Source organism: Ostrea edulis, chromosome 5, assembly GCF_947568905.1.
Source record: "Ostrea edulis chromosome 5, xbOstEdul1.1, whole genome shotgun sequence".
Taxonomy (NCBI): Eukaryota; Metazoa; Mollusca; class Bivalvia; order Ostreida; family Ostreidae; genus Ostrea; species Ostrea edulis.
In genome coordinates this window covers 25,305,925-25,314,675 of record NC_079168.1, presented here as the reverse complement: position 1 = coordinate 25,314,675, position 8,751 = coordinate 25,305,925, and positions in this window count along the sequence as shown.

Sequence of the window (8,751 nt, the reverse complement as noted above, 5' to 3'; positions counted from 1 at the left end):
TAAATCAAAACACTCATTCAAATATTGACAAAACTGTTTTGTAAATGTATAATTTTCAGGATCATGAGGCTTTTTATGGAATCAAATCACCCAAATGTTCTGAATATTTATTACTTAAGTGATCGTATTTTGTACAAAATAGTAGGAAGTGTTTCTCATCCTCAACTTCATTCAAGCAGAATTTGCAAAATTTATTAGATCGTGGAATTGGAGTTGTACAGTATCTCCCAAACTCAATATTGAGGGGATGTTCACTTCGACATAAGTCTTAGTTTAGTAAGCTTTTGGTAATGTACATTTCAAATATTCTTGCAATTTAAAATTATAATTGTATACTTGACTATAGAATACAAGTTTTCCACAATTTGTTTGTTTTATGTTATCAAATTGATTACATATTATATTTTCATAATACATGTACCTTCTTAATTTATTGCTAAATGTTTCATGGGAAATCTCTAAAAGGAAAGTCCAATCATCTTTGTAATAATACTCAGTGATTTAGTCATTCTTGGACTAATTTTTATCTGAGATAACTTTTCATCCTCTTTAAAAGCATCAATTAACAAAGGGTTATTATTTTGGGATGCAAATTCCATATCTTTTAACCTACAGTAAAATTTAAACATTGATTCATATATCTTAATGTGTAAAGGATATCCACCTAATTCCGGAAGTACTGCAACATTAGAAGCTTTCTTATGAACACTTAATATGTCTTTCAAAATAGTATTTTGTACATTCTTAAAAGGCAACTTTGGCTATTTATGTCAATCTTAAAATCAGTAATCCAGATTTCAGATGAATATGTAACAATAGGTAATATGAGAGCCTAGTACATTTTAAGCCATACTTGGACAGAAAGATCATTTGTAAAAGGTATTTTAGATTTAATTGAATAATAAACCTAGCTTTATCCTCAAAGCTAGCACTTGCTTGTCTTAAACTTCCATCTGATGAAAATATAAATCCTAAATATTTATATTCATTAATTATTTCAACAATATCTCTTCCAAAATAAAAACAAAATGGTTCATTGTTAATCTTTCTCTTTGAGACAACAACCAATGTTTAAGTCCACATTTTTAACAACACAGTGTTTGTTCAAGTCCGCACAATCACACAAGGTAACAATTAGTCCTAGGCACCTGATCCCACCTCTGGTGTGTCCAGGGGTCCGTGTTTGCCCAACTATCTATTTTGTATTGCTTGTAGGAGTTATGAGATTGATCATTGTTCGTTATCTTCACCTTTCATTTCAGTCATGTAATCTTAATAAATATTTATCAAACTCCTAAAAGTTCTCATATGTTCAAATAATCTGTTTTAATATTTGAAATAAGTTTCATGTTCATAGATTTGTAAATAGTTCTCGTACATGTATATTCAAATATTTTTTTTCAAATTGGTTCAATAATATTCATTGCTAAAGTCTCTTGTTAAAGAGAAACTTCAGAACTGCTTAAAAATAATCTTAATCCCGTTGGAATCTGGATTAGAATAGGTCCTCAGTATCCCTTGCTTATCGTAAGAGGCGACTAAATGGGGCGGTCCTTCGGATGAGACCGCAAAAACCGAGGCCCCGTGTCACAGCAGGTGTGGCACGATAAAGATCCCTCCCTGCTCAAAGGCCATAAGCGCCGAGCATAGACCTAAATTTTGCAGCCCTTCACCGGCAATGGTGACGTTTCCATATGAGTGAAAAATTCTCGAGCGTCCCACAATATGCAATCATCAATTTTCAAATAGTATACAGTTGTGTAATCTTAAAATTGAAAAATCAAGTTCTGAAACATGCGTTTAAACTATTTTCATTTATTGCGTTATTCAATAATTTTCTGAAGTTTTGGAATTCTCAATCACCAATTCTCAGACTAAAAGAATGTTGGAGTTATCAAAAAGATATCTAGAGTTGCCTTGATCAGGGAGGATGTAAAAATTAAAACTAATCTGCAAAATAAGAAGAGAAAAATCTATTATTTACAGGAAGAATAGTTACAGGATGAATTGTTTTAGCATTGAGAGAATCTATTTGGAAACAAGTTAGGAACCGCTTCACGATTAAAAACAATGCATAAAGTGAACAAGAATTAGACTCCATCCAAACTATCTTAGGGAAGTTAGCTCAGATTGAGTACGCAGGATGCTACAAATAAGTATTTACTTGTTCAATACTTACCCAATTGGTGCAAACATACTACACATCTATTGCTAAATCGTATCCAATTGAAATATTTGGTATCAATTCAAATTTTGAAAGGGTTTGACAGGGACTATATTTTGTTGCGGAAGGATTCATTAATCAAAACATTTTAAATCTGCATGATATTACAGTTTCTATTTCATCCAATGCATCGTCTATTTTTATACTCCTATACGTGTACTTGAGTTTTAAAATCCATGATACAAGTAGTTGAGACTTGGAACTAGTTTAAATGTTGTAATTTATTAACTTGGTTGATATATTTTTCCAAACAGAACACCGATTGTCAAAAGAGTTTGAATTTATTTACTCGAAATTTTGTATAAAAATTTATCTCCACCCCCCACTTTTTAAAGTCACGGGGGTATTATGCTGCTAGTCCCTTTGTTGAAGTCATGATCCTGGATGGAACAGCTATCGTCAACATTCTGACACCTGATAATACAAAGACCTCTTCGTATGCATCAAAAATATTCTTGACGTACATCACATCTCACCTACAGCATATGAGCAGAATGGATATTGTATGGGATGAATACTTCCCAGACAGTTGAAAACATACATCAGGAAAATGCATCAGGAGACGAGTTAAGCCATCTAGTTCCATCCCTGGAAACTGGCAGGTCTTTCTCCGCTTAGACGAAAACGAGGTAGATCTGTTTGCCTTCCTTGCAATGAGGATAACAATCATGGAGACATAGAAGCAAATCATCAACACAAACCACAAAGATGTGCTTTGAACATAGCCCGGAGATGTGGCTGGTCTCGCCACGTGCAGCCATGAGGAGGCAGATACGAGAATACTACTCCATGTCCAAGATGCAGTGAAGAAGGGCTATACCAAGATGGCATACCACACAGATGTTCTGATCCTTGCAGTGGCAGCAGCTAGAAGTCTGGACATCAATGAACTTTGGGTTGCTTCTGCCACAGGAAAAAACTTCAGGTACTTGGCAGTTCACAAGATGGTTATGGCACTGGGACCGAACAAGTATCGAGGGTTTCCATTCTTCCACACCCTCATTGGGTGTGACACCTTGTCATGCTTCAGTGGGAGGGGGAAGAAAACCGCATGGGAAACACGGAAAGCCTGTGGTGAGATCACTACAGCTTTCTGTGCATTGGCTGTCATGCCAACCATTTCAACTGCAGATGACGACATGGATCCACTGGAACGTTGTGTTGTCCTGCTCTACGATCGAACTAGCAGCCATGAAGATGTCAAACGAGGCTCGCAAGCATCTCCTCACCCAGAGTGGCAGATCAATAGAGGCCATTGCTTCAACTCGAGAAACCCTCAGACAACACATCAAGAGAGCTCCCTACCAAGACGACTTCTGTTGGAGCCAGATTATGGTTTGTACACTAGAGCTTTCTTCGCCAAGTAAATGGGACAATTAATCTCTACCCAGAGTTATCGTTCCTTACACTCACATATATCGCTGTCAACGTCTCGAGGATTTTTCAAGTTTCTTGTAAAACGGTAAAAATGCTCAAATAAGATACGGTTATATGTTGCAAACATATACGTAAATAAATCATTATTAAGTAGATATAAAAGTCTTTCTTTGAAGCAAGAAACATTGAATTGTGTTGAAACGCGGATACTGTTTAAATAGGGCCGAGATCAGTTCTTTCTCTCACAAAATGGACAGTTTGAGGCTTATATCCTACTTAAAACATTACATCTTTTGTTCTAAGAATGGACAGACTCAGGTAAACCCATTTACAATGATAATTAGGGATAAAGCTATTTTTGAATAGTCTGACAATATAACCAGTCTTGCGTAGAAGTCTGTTTCTTTTATTCACTTATTGGAGTGTCGGGTAAGTAATCTTGTATTGCAGGTTTTATAGTCACTCTGTAGTACTGAGCCATATCAATCTGACTAAAGCACAGACCTATATTATTATATATATAATAATATAGGTCTGTACTTTAGTCAGATTGTGAGCCATATCAACATGTCGTCCTCTGATGGGGGAGAGCATTTTCAATGCACAATCAAAATTTAAGGATTTTAATGAAAGTACTGCGAATATTATAGATATGGAGGTTGAGAAAGTCATGGAGTCAAATTTTGATCTGAAAAACATTGTGTTTTCGAATATTTGGATGAGGAAATTATAAAGCCAGCCAAAAGAACCCAATATGCCAATCTCCTGAAATGAAATGATTCATGAAAGCGAAAATAATAAATCAGAATTAATAAAGAAAACATAAAAAAGCGTTGTGAAGAAGTTTCGGAATTTATGTGCCTCTGGATCCAGCGAAATTCAAATACAGCTTGGAATTATGTCTTTCAAATTGAAGTTTTGATGCGATATAATAAGTGGACGGTCGAATTTGAAAAATTGTGATTTTCCGATATCTGTGTTGATTCTGACTTGCAGGGAATCTAAAATTGAATATGTATCTCTTTGACAAATGTATTGTCTTTCTCTTATTTTTAGCCTTCCTGTAGACATCTAATAAGTTATTGGGTTTACCTGGCACTGTCCAATAAGTTGACAATTACTGTCCATTATTTTTAAGAACAGACAGTATATGTCCTTTCTTTAAAAATAATGTACAACTTATTGGACACCTAGAGGTAACCTTTTCCCTTTAAGTGGACTTTCTTCTATATAAAAGCCTAAAAAGACAAAGGGTTGCGTAACAAAAATGTTTTAAATAGGTAGACATGCATTGTAATGAGAGATAAAAACTACAATAAGTTGCTTGTCCTACATTATCCTGACATTTTGTAAGCTAGTTCTTAGTTTTATTCTTATTAACCGTGAAAAAAGTGGATTTACACGTGGAATAATACTGCTAATTTTCAAAACGTTGATATAGGTATATGTGAGTGTAAGGAATAATAACTCTGGGTAGAGATTGGTAAATGGGGTTGGGATCAGAGTGATAATGGCTGGGGGATATATTGGACAACCCTTCCGGAGGCAACTGAGGCATGACATCAATTGATTACATGTGGATGCAAAAAAGGGGTTGCAGAGGACAGTGCAAGTGCGTTAAGACAGCACTCCAGTGCACAGCTCTGTGCCACTGTCGAGCAGAGTGCACACAACAGTTTACAGGAGGGATTGCAGATTTGAATACAATCATGTGGAAGACTATATCACTTGGATCCAAGGTTTTGTCTGTGCATCATATGCTATGTAAAGGTCAAATAGAAGCACTTCAGGGTGTTAAAGTGATGTTTCCCGTTCATTGTCTTGGGGTTTCCTAAGTTTGTTTAAAAAGTTCAAAACCAGGACCAAATAAATGTTATGTACGCTTTTTCACATTTAATTGCCATCCTAAACCCTGTTTAAGTGAAAAAACACCATTGGTGTGCTTCTTCAAAAACTAAATCTACTTATATTGACATGTATCCAGTGTCACGTACTACCCAAAAGGCAGCCATTTTTAAAAATGGCCGCCATTTTAGCCCTGAGAGAAATTTGGAATGTCCCTATATCCAAAATTTTTCCTAGCAGAATCCTCTATCAGTGTACCAAATTTCATGCTTGTATCACCAATAGCACAATTTTCCCACATATCTGTTGGGCTACAATAAATACTAACGCTTTCAACCTCAGCCCCACTTCCAATCCTCCACATTCCCATCCAGGGGGTTCCGTCATACCCCTCCCGAACTCAATGCACTTCATTGACCCCGAACCCCACCATACATGTAGCGCTCCTGACAGCCAGTTCAGTGCACTCAGTTGAACCGGCCACCTAGACCCGTTATACTACTGTCGTACTGGTGGTGAGAGGGGGTATGGTAATGATACTGAACCTGGCATGTGGGATTAGAACAAGCAGATTATAGATGTATAGGTACGAAGATAGGTACGAAGATCTTCATGTTCAGGCAGCTTACATTATTCACTGTAACAACAAATCATGCTTTAAAAAGGTTGCTCATAAATGCATTCTGAACTAAAGCATTACATATAATTGCTTGGCGATTCTACCGCGTTATTTATCACTGAGCTCATTAACCCCAACCCAGGCGCTGCCGTACGTTGAATTATAAGTTCCGGTTGGGGGGGGGGGGGGGGATATGGCGACAAAAATGGGTATTGTTTGTATATACATGTACCTATTGCAACCCAATCCACTCGACATGTTATCAATCTGTTTTTAATTGGTTACGTAATAAGAAATAACATTAGATTCTTAGACATGTGCGTACTCGTCAAATTTAACAAATCGCAACTCAAAATAAACTTCATAACCCGTGGTTTGCGACGATGGATAAACTTGTGCCGCGCGGTTTTTCATCCAATGTCATCAAACGCGTTTTATATCTTTTTTTTTTTAGATTCACAACTTCAGTATGTTGAAAAAAAAAGTCATTTTGTTTTAAATCGTCAACTGCGAAATTGGCGATCACCAGGAAGCCTTGATTTCTGGTTTTCTGCACGCAATTTAAAAAACAACAACAGTGAGATCGAGATCGAGAGAAAGAGAGATCATCTTGTTATTAATCTTAATAATAAGATACAAGTAACTATATTTAGTTTAGAAATTGTTACACTGCCAGATGTCCCCGCCTATTTAGGATTGGAGTGCTTCGGTTACCAAGTCTGAACTTAGTTTAAAAACAAATTATAACCACAATTTGTTTAAGTTGTTGACTTGATAAGATAATGAATTATCGTTGTTTTATACATACCACACTCTTTGTTGTAAGTACATTATACACAGTATTAAATGTGTAAATGCATTTGTAAAGGGAAGGGTTGTGTGTGTGTGTGTGTGGGGGGGGGGGGGGGGGGGGGGCATATAAACCCTGTGTGTTCTTTCCAATCTCCACCCATAGATGTTGCTGCTGCTCGCTAACACCTCTGTCAAAATTTCAAAATTGTTGTAAAACAGTGATCAATCTGTTAACTCCCATATGGAATACAGAACATATCTAGTCCCCTGGACCCTCTAGAGGTGGGATTAGGTGCCTAGGAGTAATCATCCCCTGTCGACCGGTCACACCAGCACACATCTACTGTGATCGGTCATATAGTACTAACATTTTGTCTGGGAAAACAGCAAGTTCCAGCTGGGTTAGTCAGTAATGACATTTTTTCAGTGAAGAGTAGCAAGCTTCAGGGTTAGGGGCCGTATAGTACTGACATTTTGTCAGGGTTGGGCGCGGTTCGAATAGAACCGAACTGTACATGTAATTGGTACTTGTTATCAAAGTATCAAAGAAGTTTAGTCTTGCCTTTGTGTAGCAGAACACTTTATATCTCATTCAGGGTCCAAAATAGACCAATTTTAAATCTCAATGTCAGATGATCAGTGTAGCCCGACTTTCTTGGTTGATCCATTGCAATAATTCAAATATAATCAGTGATTGAGAAAACGTATATAGTGTTAGATGATAATATTTATAAACAATTTGAACGACTTTTGGAAAGATGTCATGGTGGCTTTTAAGGAAATTCAAGAAAATGTTGTCATTAAATCTTGGGAGGACTATTTGAGCCAACCTTTATGGAATAATCATAAGTTCAAGATAGAAAGTCAGTCCATCTTCTATAAAACATGGTATAAAAAGAAATAAAAAATGTACTACCGGTACTTGACGAAAAAGGTGAAATTTTAAATTTTAAAATATTTAAAGACAGATTTGACCTACAAATGAATTTTTTAACATATATGGGTATAACACAAGTAGTAGCCACAGATATGAAAAAGTCACGTATAACTTTACAAATAAAGCATTTGTGCAAAAACCTCTTATCCCCTTGAATATCAAACTATTTGTTTTAACAAAGAAAGGGTGGAAACCTATGTATGATAATCTCAATAAATCAGATGCTATACCCACAGGAAAAAAGAAATGGAGTAGATATTTCATTACCTCTGATAACCAATGGAAGGCAATCTTTTACCTGCCATTATTGACTACATTGAATTCCAAATTATTATGGTTTCAATACAGAGTTAACCACCACATTTTAACTACTAATATATACATGTACAAATTAGGTAGAGTAGATTCTAAACTATGCACCTTTTGTGAGAGGAAAGACGAAACAATTTACCATTTACTTTGGGATTGTCCAAAAGTACAACAATTAATATCAGAATTTATCAGGTCTTGCAATTCAAAGAAGACTGATTTAGAATTTGATGTCAAAACTTTTATGTTTGGTGATACAAAACAAAACCATCTCAGGTCATACAATGCATTACTTATAATAATCAATATATATAAATATATATATATATAGGAATAGATGCCAAAAAATCAGCTAACAGTTAAAGCCCTTCTAAATGATTGGAAACAATTGTATCAAATCAACCAGTTTAGTTATAAGCAAAGAAATGAATTGGAAAAATGGTCCCCATTAGTCAAATGACTCTCTCTCTCTCTCTCTCTCTCTCTCTCTCTCTCTCTCTCTCTCAAAAAGAATATGAACATTATAATATATTTATATATGTACGCTTAAATATATTCATATTCTTTTGTATCTACTTCTGTGCAAATGTATGTCGATTGAGTGAAATAGAAAAAAAAACCCCAATTTGAACGTGAGATCTCATTTAC